This window comes from Aptenodytes patagonicus, chromosome 3, assembly GCF_965638725.1.
Source record: "Aptenodytes patagonicus chromosome 3, bAptPat1.pri.cur, whole genome shotgun sequence".
NCBI classification, from domain to species: domain Eukaryota; kingdom Metazoa; phylum Chordata; class Aves; order Sphenisciformes; family Spheniscidae; genus Aptenodytes; species Aptenodytes patagonicus.
This window is the reverse complement of record NC_134951.1, coordinates 94,945,806-94,961,950: the sequence shown is the minus strand read 5'-3', so window position 1 is coordinate 94,961,950 and position 16,145 is coordinate 94,945,806. Positions and strand designations below refer to the sequence as shown.

At 40.1% G+C, this 16,145-nt stretch overlaps 1 protein-coding gene across 1 annotated transcript in view; it reads right to left on the bottom strand.

Moving 5' to 3' along the window:
* TTC27 (tetratricopeptide repeat domain 27) overlaps positions 1-16,145 on the bottom strand; it is a 137,678-nt gene that overhangs the window by 87,204 nt on the left and 34,329 nt on the right. The window lies entirely within an intron of this gene.

Sequence of the window (16,145 nt, the reverse complement as noted above, 5' to 3'; positions counted from 1 at the left end):
ACCAAGATATTTTAGTAGTGCCTTTCCAAGACCATTCTAAATTGAAACATCTTACTCAGTTAAAGCTTATGGGAATAACAATTTTACAAATCCTCAACAGTTTTAAATCCATTCTCTGTTTTTACAGAGGTCTGTTTTCATTTAAAATTCTATGACTAATTGAACACAGATTTTGCAAAGCAAAAAACCACTAACGCTTAAAAAGTGCTGGAGGGTAATCTCAAACAAACACCCTCTTTCTAGTCACTCAAGGAACATGGCCTCAGGGGTCCATCTCTCACTAATCGGCATTACCGCTAGCTTGTGGTAGACAAAGGAGGAAACACAGAAGAATACACAGAGATGAGAATTAAAATTATTTTATTCACAGTTGGACATGTTTACAGAGATGAGAAAGAAGGTGGGCTTACAACTCCACGTGGGTGGATGTTCTCCTTAGACAACAGCCCACCACATTTACAAATATAGGACAAGAGATACCTCGAAGTGGCACAAAGAGCAACAAGGCTACAATTCAAGCTCCCTGTGAAAACAAAAGATATCACAGAATCATAGAATCATTAAGGTTGGAAAAGACCTCTAAGATCATCGAGTCCAACCGTCAACCCAACACCACCATGTCCACTAAACCATGTCCCGAAGCGCCTCATCTACACGTCTTTGAAATACTTCCAGGGATGGTGACTCAACCACTTCCCTGGGCAGCCTGTTCCAATGTTTAACCACTCTTTCAGTAAAGAAATTTTTCCTCATGTCCAATCTAAACCTCCCCTGGCGCAACTTGAGGCTGTTTCCTCTCGTCCTATCGCTTGTTACTTGGGAGAAGAGACCGACACCCACCTCGCTACAACCTCCTTTCAGGTAGTTGTAGAGAGCGATGAGGTCTCCCCTCAGCCTCCTTTTCTGCAGGCTAAACAACCCCAGGTCCCTCAGCCGCTCCTCATAAGACTTGTTCTCCAGACCCCTCACCAGCCTCATTGCCCTTCTCTGGACATGCTCCAGCACCTCAACGTCCTTCTTGTAGTGAGGGGCCCAAAACTGAACACAGTATTCGAGGTGCAGCCTCACCAGGGCCGAGTACAGGGGCACGATCACTTCCCTACTCCTGCTGGCCACACTATTTCTGATACAGGCCAGGACGCCATTGGCCTTCTTGGCCGCCTGGGCACACTGCCGGCTCGTGTTCAGCCGGCTGTCGACCAGCACCCCCAGGTCCTTTTCCGCCAGGCAGCTTTCCAGCCACTCTTCCCCAAGCCTGTAGCGCTGCATGGGGTTGTTGTGGCCAAAGTGCAGGACCCGGCACTTGGCCTTGTTGAATCTCATGCAGCTGGCCTCGGCCCATCGATCCAGCCTGTCCAGGTCCCTCTGCAGAGCCTTCCTACCCTCGAGCAGATCAACGCTCCCACCCAACTTGGGGTCGTCTGCAAACTTACTGAGGGTGCGCTCGATCCCCTCATCCAGATCATCGATAAAGATATTGAACAAGACCGGTCCCAGTACTGAGCCCTGGGGAACACCGCTCGTGACCGGCCACCAACTGGATTTAACTCCATTCACCACAACTCTCTGGGCCCGGCTGTCCAGCCAGTTTTTGACCCAGCGCAGAGTCCACCTGTCTAAGCTGTGAGCCGCCAGCTTCTCTAGGAGAATGCCGTGGGAGACGGTGTCAAAGGCCTTACTGAAGTCCAGGTAGACCACATCCACAGCCTTTCCCTCGTCCACTAGGCGGGTCACCTCATCATAGAAGGAGATCAGGTTGGTCAAGCAGGACCTGCCTCTCATGAATCCGTGCTGGCTGGGCCTGATCCCCTGGTTGTCCCGCACATGCTTTGTGAGCGCCCTCAAGATGAACCGCTTCATAATCTTCCCCGGCACTGAGGTCAGGCTGACAGGCCTGTAGTTCCCCAGATCCTCCTTCTGGCCCTTCTTGTAGATGGGCGTCACATTGGCAAGCCTCCAGTCGTCCGGGACCTCCCCCGTTAACCAGGACTGCTGATAGATGATGGAGAGTGGCTTGGCGAGCTCCTCCGCCAGCTCCCTCAGCACTCTCGGGTGGATCCCAACCGGCCCCATAGACTTGTGAGCATCCAGGTGGCATAGCAGGTCACTGACTGCTTCGTCTTGGATTATGGGGGGTTCATCCTGCTCGCCGTCCCTGACTTCCAGCTCAGGGGGCCGAGTACCCTGAGGATAACTGGTCTGCCTGTTAAAGACTGAGGCAAAGAAGGCATTGAGTTACCTCAGCCTTTTCCTCATCCTCGGTGACAATGTTCCCCCCCGCATCCAATAAAGGATGGAGATTCTCCTTGGCTCTCTTCTTGTCATTAATATATTTGTAAAAACTTTTTTTGTTGTCTCTAACGACAGCGGCCAGATTGCGTTCTAGCTGGGCTTTGCCTTTCTCATTTCTTCTCTGCACGACCTAACAAGATCCCTGTACTCTTCTTGAGTCGCCTGCCCCTTCTTCCACAAGCGGTAAACTCTCCTTTTTTTCCTGAGTCCCAGCAAGAGCTCCCTGTTCAGCCAGGCCGGTCGTCTTCCCTGCCCATTCTTCTTACAGTGTACAGGGACAGCCTGCTCCTGCGCCTTTAAGACTTCCTTCTTGAAGAACATCCAGCCTTCCTGGACCCCTTTGCCCTTCAGAACCGTCTCCCAAATCAAGTGAAAATATATCCTAAATCATACCACAGAGTATGGTTCATCACCAAACCTGTATTATGGCTATATACATTAAGCTTAAATTCATCACACTATTCCTTAAACTTTGCAGCAGGCTTCATATTATAGGTTAAAATTGCAAAGATAGTATATTAATTGTGATGATAGGTCACAGATTGAAATTATGCTCCCTACTTTACATACCTTACTTTGGAGACAAGACTTTGCCCCAGTCTAACTTTTTTCTTGCTATTTTGTTAATTCTTCTTTGTACATATGATACAACTACCGTAGCAGAAATAACAGTCTATACTTGGATTAAAACCTTGTTACTAGCCACAAGAACAAGGTACAGAATAGAGGCTGCCTGTTGAAATCTCAATTATCTTTGAAAGGCCATGGCGATCAAGAGAGGTTCCTGAGGACTGACAGAAAGCAAATGTCACTCCTATCTTTAGCAAGAGCAAGGAGGATCCAGGTTAGCCTCACCTCAATCCTTGAAAAAGATATGAAGCAAATCCTTCCTGAAGCTATTTCCTAACACATGGAGGGAATGGTCGGTACAGATTCACCAAGGTGAAGTCAAGCTTGACCAACCTGATAACCTCCTATGATGAAATGGCTGGCTTGGTAGATTTGGGGAGAGCAGTAGACATTGTCTATCTGGACTTCAGTAAGGCTTTCAGCACTGTCTCCCATAAGATCCTCATAAAGAAGCTGATGAGCAGACAGTGAGGTGGACTGAAAACTGGCTGAACAGGTGGGCCCAGAGGGTTGTGATCAGCAGTACAAAGTCTAGTTGGAAGTCAATAACTACTGGTATACCCCAGGGGTCAATACAGAGTCCAATACCTTTATTAAGAATCTGGGTGATGAAGCAGAGTGTACCTTCAGCAGGTTTGCTGATGGCACAAAATTGGGAGGGGCAACTGATATACCAGCAGGTTGTGCTGCCATCCAGAGAGATCCCAACAAGCTGGAGAAACAGGCTGACAGGAACCCCATACAGTTCTGCAAATAGAAATGGCAAGTCCTGACCTTGCTTGAGCAGGGGGTTAGACAAGATGATCTCCAGCAGTCCCTTCCAACCTCAACCAATCTGTGATATGAAGGACAGGGAGGTGACAGAATAGCCTGCATATATTTAGGTAGAAGAAATCATGCTTGATTAACCAAATAGCCTTCCATGATGAGATGACTAGATTGGTGGACTTTGTCTTGACTTTGGAAAGGCACTTGACACTGTCTTCCATAACATCCTCATAGACAAACTGATAAAATATGGACTAGATAAATGCACAGTGTGGTGGACTGAAAATTAGATGAACTGCCAGTCTCAAAGGATTATGATGAGCAGCTGGAGGCCAGTGACTATCCCAGGGATCAAATAATGTTTAACATCTTCATTAATAACCTTGATGATGGGACATGATGCAAAGTCCTGCACCTGGGGAGGAATAGCCCCATGCAGCAGTACAGGGTAGGGGCAGACCATCTGTTAATGAGCTTGGCACAAAAGGACATGGGGGTCCTGGTAAAAACCAAGTTGAACGTGAGCCAGCAATGTGCCTTGGCAGCAAAGTCATCCAAAGCCTCCTGGGCCACATTAGGAAGAGCGCTGCCAGCAGGTCGAGGGAGGTGATCCTTCCCTTCTACTCAGCACTGGTGAGAGCACACCTGGAGTGCTGTCACCAGCTCCAGGCTCCTCAGTTCAAGAGATGTGGACATACTGGAGCAAGCCCAGTAAAGGGCCACAAAGATGGTTAATATAGTGGAGCATCTGACATACAAGGAGAGGGTGAGAAAACTGGGATGGTTTAACCTGGAGAAGAGAAAGCTCAGGGGGATCTTATCAGTGTGTATAAACACCTGATGGCAGGGAATAAACAAGACAGAACCAGACTCTTCTCAGTGGTGCCCAATGAAAGGACAAGAAACAATGGGCACAAACTGAAATCCAGAAAATTCCATTAAAAAAAGTAAGCAAAACCTTCATTAATGTGAGGGTGGTAAAGCACAGGAAGGGGTTACCCAGAGAGGTTGTGGTGTCTCCGTATTCAAAGTCCAACTGGACATGGCCGTAAACAACCTGCTCTAGTTGACTATTTCAAGCAGGGAAGTTGGACTAGATGATCTCTAGAGGTCCCTTCCAACCTCAACAATTTGATTAAATTTTCATTTAATGATACAGTTTACATTTTTCAGCCTTATGTTTTGTTAACAAAAGGAAGAACAGAGTCTATTTCCTACTGAACATTAGAAATAAACTGACTTTTTTTTACATTGTACTTAAAAATTTCTCTCTACATTGTGCATGTTACTGGGTATCACAACACTGATCTCTCTTGCCATCCTATTCCAACTACCTCACCTAGAATACAGAAGGATTTGTTGTTTTTTTTTTTTTGGTAAGGTTTTTTCCCCCCTTAATATTAGTAAAAAAATTTAATTTACTTTCATTTTTCTTCCTGAAGAATAACAAATGTAACATTTATGCTCTGTCCAGGACATACTGTAGGCTCTGAGGAACAACTAAAAGATTTGGCTGTCTAATGAGTTTACACTGTCTTCATACCTGAGTATACATAAGCTACAAGAGTTGAAAGGAGACAGCACAGAGAAAATAGTTTGAGAAGTGCAGTAATTTGCCATTTATTTACAGAGTGACTGAATATCCTAAATGAAGCAAGAATCTGTTTTTCAGTAGAGAACCTTCCTCTGCCTTCTAGTGCTTATAGTCTAAAATGGTCAAGATAGAAAAGGTAAAACATTGATTTTCTTTTGGTAAATTCTACCAAGGTGTAGCAAGAATGCATTTTGAAACTTTTTTTATACTATATTGCTTTTTACTTTTAAGTTATCTCCCCCATCACTTGCTTATCTGCCAGCTGTGAAAAAAGGCCAGAGTGCCTGATGTGTTTTATTTTTTCCTCCAAAGAAAAGACATGATAAAGTATTAAGGCATAATAAAAGAATTCTAAGAGTAAGCAGCAAAGCACTCAAGATAAGAAAAAGAAAAATTGATGCCATTCAAGCACTCTTATCTCTCTATCTTTGCATGCCCACAAAAAGAAATAGAATTATCTTTGTAGCAGAGTGCCAAGCCTCCTTCCTGATGGCATGGGTCTGCTTCCACATTCCACCACCATTATATGGAGGAACAGGGGGAAAAAAAAAAAACCAACAAAAACCAAACCAAAACAAAAAGACAAACACAGGAAGGGAAAGTTGTCTCTGGAGAGCACTGCTTCAGCATTTCTAAAATGGCCATTCTTTAGGAACCACTAATATTCATCAAACTAGAACAGCCTAGGAGTGAGTACAGATGAAACATTCAGGAAATTAAGGGATGAGTTTGAAAAAAATTCTACTCTGCCAATGCAAATGGCATTTGTTCAAAGGACTGCAGCCAAATACAGGTAGGCTGAGAGACAGAGCAAAAGCATAATTACACCCCCTTCTGAGATTCAATTTCCTACTTCTATTAGGAGATAAGATCCCTTTCCCCCTCTTCTTCTGTAACTTGGGACATCTACTATTTAATAGTGCTTTTCTTGATGCTTTCTTATTAAACTTCCCCCAAAATTTCTGGGGGGTGGGGGCAACAACGATGATGACACACTACTACAAAACCCCACCAAAGTAAACAAAATCATCAAGTGTGCGCAGTGGATTTTTTTAAATGTTTGGGTTGTTTCAAAAAAAGAGCTATCACAGAAAGTAAGTGGCATACGGGAGCTGCTCTCTCAACTTATATAACAATTTTAGATGTTACCATTTTAATAAGTTGTGTCATAAATAATCTAAAAGCATACCAGGTTTAGAGTTGATGATTATTCACAGCAACATAAGCCAAAAGAATAAAATGTACATATTTTTAAAACCAGAGAGATTTATATGCAAGTGCAAACATCTGTGAATTAACATAAACATAAGTAGGTTGCTCAAACCTGAACTGAAATTATATAACTGCAGTTCTTTAAGGTTCAAGATTTCATAAAAAGGAGTTTTTCAGCTCTTTGATAAAAATAATCCTCTGATTTATCAACCAACTATTTTTATCCTGTAACAACACAGGCACCTAATAAAGCAAATTGGGTGGGTGGGTGAGAAGAAGGGCATTACTGACCAGAATTAAAAAAAAAAAAATTGCACGTTATTGTAGGGAAGAACATGATGAGGGTAGCTGAAAGACAATTTCTACAGTGAAAGAAAGCTTGAGAGATATTCCAACTCTTCTTCCTGCTCTACAAACCTCTGTAACTTCAGACAAATATTTATCCAGTCTTTTCCTAAAGACCTCCCATGACGGAGGTTCCACACATGCTTCACACCATTGATGTTGATGTTTCATAATACCATCAGCTTGAGTAAGCTGTATGAGTGTGGCCAGAAGGAAATACCAGCTATGCTTTTGGTTGAGTACTGATGAGAAAGGGCTTCGAAAAGCAAGTGAAGACCTTGACATCACCTTTTATCCTTGTTCTGTCCAGTAAAGTTGGACTTTGTCAAATAAGACAGCTAACTATTATTCCTCCTTCCTGATTTAACTTGTGTGGTTCTGAATTTTGGTGAAGAGATCAGTTAAAAAAAAGTTTATTAACTATTACAGTAATGCATTTTCACCCATCTTCCCACAGAAAAGAAATGATGTTATTGGGAGCTTTTTTGAAAGTTTTAGACAACACTGCTAGTAAACAATTCTGTCATATATATCACTGGTTTTTTTCCTTCCTTGAGAAAGTTTTTCATGAAAACAGGAAAGTAATAAAGAATTTCTCTGCTTCAGTTACTTCTTTCCTTGACCAATGTCAGCTGCTAGCAGAAATACTTATAGTCAGCTTAAGGTAGTCAACTGAAGTCACTAAACACTAGTCACTAATACAAATGTGACTTCAGGTGAAAAATAACAAGTTTCTCTATTCATGGGGGGGAAGTAAAAAAGGCAGCAAGAAAACTTCAAATATTATAACAAGAACATCACAGCAGCTAGGCAACCAGAATGTTAAGTGACATGACCAAAGCTTTTGAAAAGCATAGATAAACCAAGGGACAGTTAAATTTTGACAAAATTGGAACTTATTTTTCAGCATCCTAAAGATATATTAATTCAAGCAGAAAGGATTAATCCTCTCCTTATTCTAGATAATTTTTGTCACAGCTTTTTGAAGCATATAGATGTAGTTCTTCCAGATCAAAGCAGTGCTAAAATAGGTCTCTAATTTCCATTTCTGGCACATCCATGTACGGTGCTTTAAGGCACATAAGTACAGTAATGAAACCTTGAAAGATAAGAGAAAAATAAAATTGTTTTAATGATTTTCCATACTGAATCAAATTTAAAGCTATATTTTAAATCTGAATCTAGGATAGAATTGTAGCTTGGTTTTAAGCATTTTTAATAACTGTGTTAGCTCTTGTCAGAGTACTCTATGAACATTTCACTTCTATGCCCTGTATTTGTTCTGATTTCAAGGATAGGTTAAGCAGTTCACCCCAGAGAATTTCAGGAGCTGAAATCAAAGCAGAATTTAGGATCTGTTGCTGTAGTATCTATGATCAGGCATCTTTTCATAACAATATGAAGAGAAGTCACTAATCACCACATCATTCAGCTTTGCAAGGTATTTTCTGTCCATGCTTGAATCCTGTCTTAGGGAGCTGAATGAAATAGAAGTGGGAAAGAAAACAAAGAAATAGACATTCTTTAGACAGATAAAACAGAACTTAAGAGTAAGATCCTCTGCAGCAGAAAAAAGTATTTTCTAGTAAATCAGCAAAAGCTAACGGCCAATAGCTTACAACTTACAACCAATTCTTTAATCTGATTAATCAGATCTACATGGGCAGCCTAATGGATAAGGTATCCAGTTTAACTAACTAGTTATATATAGTTTGGGACTTAATTAGCTATAATCTGTATAACAGGGGAATTAACAGCAATCATTCCAAAGTATCCCTTTTTGGATTAAGACAGAATATTTCTGTTTCAAGAACTGATTTAGAAAGGTGCCAAATATTAAAGAACGTTGTTAAAAGCTATTAAAAATAAAACAGTGTTCTTCAAATAGCTGAAGTTTTATTAAAATGCAGAATACAGAAAGGATCAAAAACTCCAGAATATTAAATAATAATAATGAAATATCTCTAAAAATATAATTATGGAGTCTAAAAAGTGTTTAAGGAGCAACTAACCAGAAGAGTAAAAATCAGTGCTAAATCCTTCTTCCAATACAGCAGGAACAAAAGTTGTGAGAGTCCATAGGACCATATGACAGCCCTGGTATAAAAGCCATTGCAGAGAAGCTATATGAATTCATTGCATTAGCATTTATTGTAGAAGAACATAGTAAAATGCCCCACAAGAGAGCCTTTTTGGGTAAGGGAGAGAATTACAGGAGAGAAGAATCTTTCTGAAATTAAAAAGCTTCAAAAGAGGTTACACACTAAGAGGCTGGATACTAAGAAGTTAACAGGACCAAACAAAAAAGTTTAAAGTGAGTTTTGGGATGGAACAGCTGAGACACTAAAAGCAGTGTATAAGTCCTCATTTAAAACTTCCTCAGTGCCCGAAGATAACAGAGCAGCAAAAATGATGCCAGCCTTTAAAATTGGTGTCAGGGTGTCCTGGTTTCGGCAGGGACAGAGTTAATTTCCTTCCTAGTAGCTGGTACAATGCTGTGTTTTGGATTTAGGACTAGAACAAAGTTGATAACACACTGATGTTTTAGTTGTTGCTAGGTAGTGCTTACATTAGTCAAGGACTTTTCAGCTTCCCATGCTCTACCAACTGAGAAGGCTGCAGGTGCACAAGAAGCTGGGAGGGGGCACAGCCAAACTGGCCACAGGGACATTCCATACCATGTGACATCATGCTCAGTACATAAACTGGGGGAAAGCTGGCCGGGGGGGCCGCTGCTTGGGGACTGGCTGGGCATCGGTCGGCAGGTGGTGAGCAACTGCACTGTGCATCACTTGCTTTGTGTATGATTACATTATTATTATTATTATTATATTTCAATTATTAAACTGTTTATCTCAACTCACGAGTTTTTCCTCACTTATACTCTTCCAATTCTCTCCCCCATCCCACCGGGGGGTGGGGTGGGGGGGGAGGAGTGAGCAAGCAGCTGTGTGGTACTCAGTTGCCGACTGAGGTTAAACCACAACACAGGGGATCAGTTTAACTACTGGCTTGTAAGCATAATATCTGTTGCAGGTAAGGAGAGACTATATAATGAACAGAAGGACTAGAAATACCTGGACAAATACAATGTGTATGGGGAGAGTCAGCCAGGCTACCGGAAAAAAAATTCCTGCATTACAAACCTGTTGGGGCCTTTTAGAAAGTTTAACCAGCGTGAGGATATACATAAGCTGGTTGATGAAATCAACTTGGATCTCTAAGATTTTTTGAGAAGTCCCTCACCAAGAAGGACTTTCAAAGAAACTGAGCATTCATGAGATAAGAGGGAATGTCTTGGCAAAGGTCAGTAACTGATTAAAAGATAGGAAATTATATGAGACAAATAGTCAGCCATCCCAATGGAGAAGGTCACCATTGTAATCCTGCACAGGTTTTGTGCTGTGATCCGTGTGCTATAATATTAATAAATAAACTGGAACAGGAGAACATACATTGAGGTGAGAAAACTTGCAAATTATATTACGTTCTTTGAAGTAATGATGTGAATAGACAAGAAGGAGCTGCAGAAAGACCTTACAGGATAGAGCAAAAGGGCAATAAAACAAAACTGCCAAGCAATGCACAATAGGAAACACAGTCCTAGCTTCACAAAAAATGATAGGCTCTGATCTGACCACATCTGTTCGGGAGCAACTCTTTAGCACTGCAGCTGCATGAAAACATTAGCTCAGTACTAGGCAGCTGTTAAAAAGGCAAATCAAAATGTAATTAATCAGGAAAGCAATAGAGAATAACGTACTAGGGCATACTACATAAAGTATACAAATCAATAACATAAAGCCTACATAAAATATGACATAAAGCCTTTGTTTTCCCACCCATGAATAGTATGTTCTGTTCTGGACCTTTCATTTCAAAAGCAGTAATTCAGTATTGGAAAAATTTCGGAAACAGACAGCTAGAATGATTGTTGGTTTATGATAATGAATAACGATGGTTTATGCCTTATAAACATGTAACAACTTCTACAAAAATTATGTCTGGTTAGACTAGGACTAACCAAAAGAGGGACATGGCAGAGGTTTTAAAAATTGTTAGGAAATAAGAGAGTTAAGTCACTAAATGAAGCTACTGGCAACCAAAACTACACGGAGGAGGTTTTTTTTGAACAGCAGATGCAAAATATGTAGACAGACACCTTTGCCAAAGGATGCTACCGATGCAAGAAATTTACATGGGCTCAATGGAAGACAACAAGTATTTGAGAGATCCACTGAGGGCTGCTATGCAAACAAGCCAGATTAGGCTCAGGAAATCACCGTTTAGAGGCTGGGAAAGTATTAGGGAAAAGGGAGCAACACATGCTTGCCCTGTTATTATTCAACCTTAGGTATCTTCTCACAGCCACTCTTGAAGACAGAGTATAAAGTTAGATGGATGAAGAAAACAGCTGAGTTTTTGTTTGCTTTTGTTTCCTGGCACATTACCTCTCTGCAAGCGCAGACAATGCAAATTCAAGTTCCTGAGGTAACTACTTAAAACTACAGTTAAACAGCATGAGATAGATGAAGAATAGATAGGTCAGACTTTCCACATATGCATTTTTATGAGTATTTGCTGTATTTCTACGCAGTTTTACCAGCTGTGTTAATTTTGTGAATGAAAAAGAGCTAAACCCAACAAATTGATCACTTTACAAGCGTTTTCAAAGTTTTACAAAGGTATTTCAAGCGACTAATGTTTTTTGTGTGAGCATTCTGAATAGCAAGACAGGAAGTTAATTTCCCCAGTGGAATCTCTTCACACAGCTGTATGTACTGCTGCACAGCAATATATTTTGTAGCAGTGAATTTAAACAGCCGTAAACTGACCATGGTGAGATCACTATACTGTCTGGCACCTGTAATTGGTTTGTTTAAAAAAAAAAAAATTTTTACATTTACATGATATGTTTGTAAAGATGGGCCAGAGTGCCAAAAAGTATTTAACAGAAAAACCTTCATCACCTTTAATGCTGTCCGAGATTTTATTTTGTAGCTTTTACTTTCATAGGAAAACACGTGTAAGCTCTGGCCTTCCACAGTCAGTTTAACATAACCTTTTCCATCTCAATGGCTTGGAAGAGAGAATGCTCTCTCTTACAAAAACAGATGAAAACAGTTGTTTACCTGCCATTGCCTTGTACTTCTGATACAAGTTATATAGCATGACCTTGCTATAAAGTGCAAAGAAGGCTGCAATCATATATATATATATAATCTTAATAAGCACATGATCCATCTTACCTAACTTTAACCATGTAAAATATAGGCCTTTAATCTAGCTAACTGTCTATGCTTCCTTCAGAGTCCATGCAAAAATACAGACAAATGTAGGGAGTGATTCAATCCATTGTAAAATAAGTGCCTGAAGTGAAATGAATCACACTCTGCAGGTGCCGATTCCTCCATTGACTAGAGAACAACCAACCAGCCATTAGATTCTCAAATTTCAAGTAGCTAAATGTTTTCCTGTTTCACCTACCCAAGTTTCCCATGATGTTTCCATTGCCAACATGTATGCTGGGATTTTTTTTTTTTCCCAATTACTCAATTGATTCAAAAGCTCATATTTGGTAATTCTGTTAAAAATCCTTCAGTCCTAATGCTACTTAGTGCTTATGCACCTGTTTCAAGTACACTTCTACAGCTCACTGTGTCAACTGTATAATATATTATTATCCAATGTATTATTGTATAATAAGAGTTAGGCTTCCTGATGCTTTCCTTACCAGCTGAAGACTGGTGCATAGCCTTCGATAGAGCTGAGGTACCTCCAGTATAACACACTATTTTGACCTGATTTGATCCTTCAGAAACAGCAAAGATTAAGAAATAATCAGCCATTGGACATTTCTCTTTGCTTTCTTAGAATTTTCTATAGCCACATCTAATTTCTAAAAGCTTACCCCTGTTAAAAAATGGTGAATCAAGTGATGAGAAGGGATTTTCTTCCCAAGTTGCTGACACACAGCTGCTGTTGTCTATTCTAACAGCGATCCAATTTGGGCTATTTCTAAGTGACAAGGGAAACATACTCCCCTCTCAGTTTCTCAGCATTTTGGCATCTATACTACATTAACACATTATTTAAATCATACATTGGTGCAGTCTTGGTTTTTTAAATATTTTTTATTTTATTTTATTTTCAAATTGGAACTTTAATACCTTTTTCCATCAGCCTCTGAAAGTTTGGTTCGAGGCTTATACAAAGTTTTGGCCACAGTTAAGGCTTGACTATAAAATAAATTTTATACCATCACGAATAGTTATTTTCATATGAAATATCAAAAAAGTCCTAGCCAAGCAATGCTTCTGCACTCCTAGGAGTTTCTTTTAATATTTCTTTTAGGTTGCATTACTCCTGCAGTGAGATGATCTGAAGACACCTCTAGACACTTTCTTCCTATACAGATACTACAAAATCTGGATACGATGGCATAGGAAACCTTTGTGTAAGCGAGGCAGACTGGGGTGGTTCCCCCCCACCACCACTTTGTTTTAGCTACAGTTTCATTATCATAAGAGGCAAATGTTTTCTTTTAGATTTAGTTCTGCAGACTGTTCAGTATTTGGAAGAAAAGAAATTTGCAGAGAAGAAACAGAATAGCCAAACACTTTAAAGGAAACTGCCTCAAATTACAGATGCCACAGAGAACTGGCTGGGTACAGTTTACATTGCTACTTTTTTATATAAATGGATTACTGATAAATAAGTTGTTCTTTCCTTATATCAGTGTAACAGAGAGGTTTAAAAAAAAATCTAATTGATTCAGGCTCATGCATGCTATTTACTAGCTGGCTTAAGCATACTGCATGAGATGTTGCTTGGAGTTTTGTAAAGACAGCTGGTATTAGATATTTCAACACTTCAAAAAGTATTTTATATCCTCTTAAAATGTTATTGGGGAGGAGGAGATGAAAACGTTTGTACTGATACCGTAATAGTACTTTGTTTAGCCATTTGATCATTGTAACCTACTTGAAATGAAACTTACTTCACAGCAGGAAACATTAATGTGTATGCAGGTAATTCCATAGGATCCTATGTAATTGTAATTAAGTGTTTTCCGAAAGTTGTAACAATTTTCAGTTTGTTCTGCTATCCACAAACATTTCTGCATGCTGCTGATTTTGAGCTAACATTATTTAGCTACAAAAATCTCAGCAGAATTAAGGGGCATTTCTGTGACATTTGCTGTAAAACAAATACTAGCAAGCACAGTGAAATGTATAGGAAAAAATTTGCTCACACATTTACTCTTTTTCTTTACCTGCAGGCTGCCTTTCTTCAACAAACCAGGTCAGTGTCTAAAAGTTTATTTGCATTAGAAAAAACATCCACTGCTGACAATGGCAGTCAACAACAGATACCATTAAGGTGGTGCTAGACCTAAAAACAAAGTCTGGTTAGAACTGCTTTGGAAACTTAAAAGAATTCTAAAGCCAACTTATAACTATGAAATGAGGTATTTACTCTACAGAACTGAAGGCCTCAACCATGAAAGAAAAGCAAGGAATTTCCTATAGCTAAGGTCTGAGAAGTATGTTTTACTTAAGAGCAAACACTAAATGCTTTAACATGTATATGCTTCCTTGCAAATTTTTATGCAATAGCTGGTGTAGACACCAAGGGTACAGCCACCAATCCAAGTCTAAACCCCATTCAGTCACAAGGGTTGTATCCTAAATCCCCTCAGAAAAACAGTTCTCAAAGCTGGCATTCTACTAACATTTCTGCAACATGGCTGGATAGCAAATCTTGTCTCCATCTATGAGTGAAATAGTTTCAGTTGCTTACCATTATCCCACCCACTGAATGGCAGTTACCATTCCTATGGGGAAGCAACATTGAAAATTTTTTTTTTGTTGGTTGTTTCTTAAATGTTTCTTAAATGAGCTTCTTGCCTTGAGTCCTGCCAAACTCACATACCACTTGGATTATAATGTACACACAGAGATGGCAGCCAAGATGGCTTCTAGCCAGTGGTGGTTTCAAAGTGACATAATGTGGTCAAGAAACCTACTGTGCAGCAAGCCAATGTAAAATTCAAACTCTACGCTTCCACTAAAAAAAAAAAAAAAAAAGAGAGAGAGAGAAAAGAGAAAGACCAATAGGCAAGCTAAAATTTCCTTCAGAAGGGTGGAGGCAGGAGGGATGATATAATCTGAATATAAGACAATACTGTGTTAAAAAGTGAAGTGCGCATGAAAATGCTTCTCAGGAATGGGAAGGCTTTGCCTTGACTTGAGTCAGTGTGAAAGACTAAAAGTGACTGGGACAAGAATATATGTCAACCTACTATTCACTCCACTCTTTTGTCCTCAAAGTGGATCTAGATGTGGTCTTGAAAAGAAAACAAGTTTAAGACTTGGGGAATAAAGAAGATATGAAGGCACAGTACATATTCCACTCATGAATTCCTGATTACAGTGGAGGGGCTGAATGGTTAAAGGGCACAGCTGAAACTGCAGACATGCGACTTCACATTTGACTTCAACTATATAGCCAAGCAAGCATCTGGCCCTTCAAAAAGCTGTAGTCTGAGAAATGGACATATGAAAGGAAACAATCTTCTCTCTGCTAATGACTTCCACTGCACTTTATGGGACAAGAAGGGGAAAACCAACTGAAAATTTTGGTGAGTGGGGAGAGGGGGGAAAGAAATATTATAACGTGTGCTACAAAACAAGCAAAAAGCCCCACATCACAAAGGAACTACTGCCAAATGTTGGGTTGTTAGCTTATGCCATTGAATTGCCTCACTAGCCTTTCGCTGACCTGTTATTACTGTCACCCTATCACAAAGATAGATCTTATAACATCCATGTGCCCCTGCAGACGAAACACTAGTCTGAGACCCGGGAACTAGGATTCACTCATTGTTCGGCTCCTGGCCGCCTTCTGGCTTAGGCAAGGTATTTCAGCAGTACTGCAGATTCCATCATTTTGCAACTCATAGATCAGAAAAGTGCTTTGAGAGGTATGAATGATGAATACTGCATCAAAGTCACCATTTTTACTTCGACACACTAATACTTCTGAAACAAATCACACACAAAAACTTGTGTGTAACTGTCACCAGCTAAATGACCACTACATCATAGAAAAAGTATTTCTCTATTAGAAAATGAGGATATTCATTAGCAGCCAGCTTATTATCCTCAAATCTCAAGTTGCTTTTTGCTCTTCTGTGCCATTTTCAAAACCCATATAGCATATAATTTCTGAAAGCCAGGAAAAGAAAAAACTTAGGTGCAAAACCACGGGGACTTTGTACTATAACTTGTAACTTGCAATG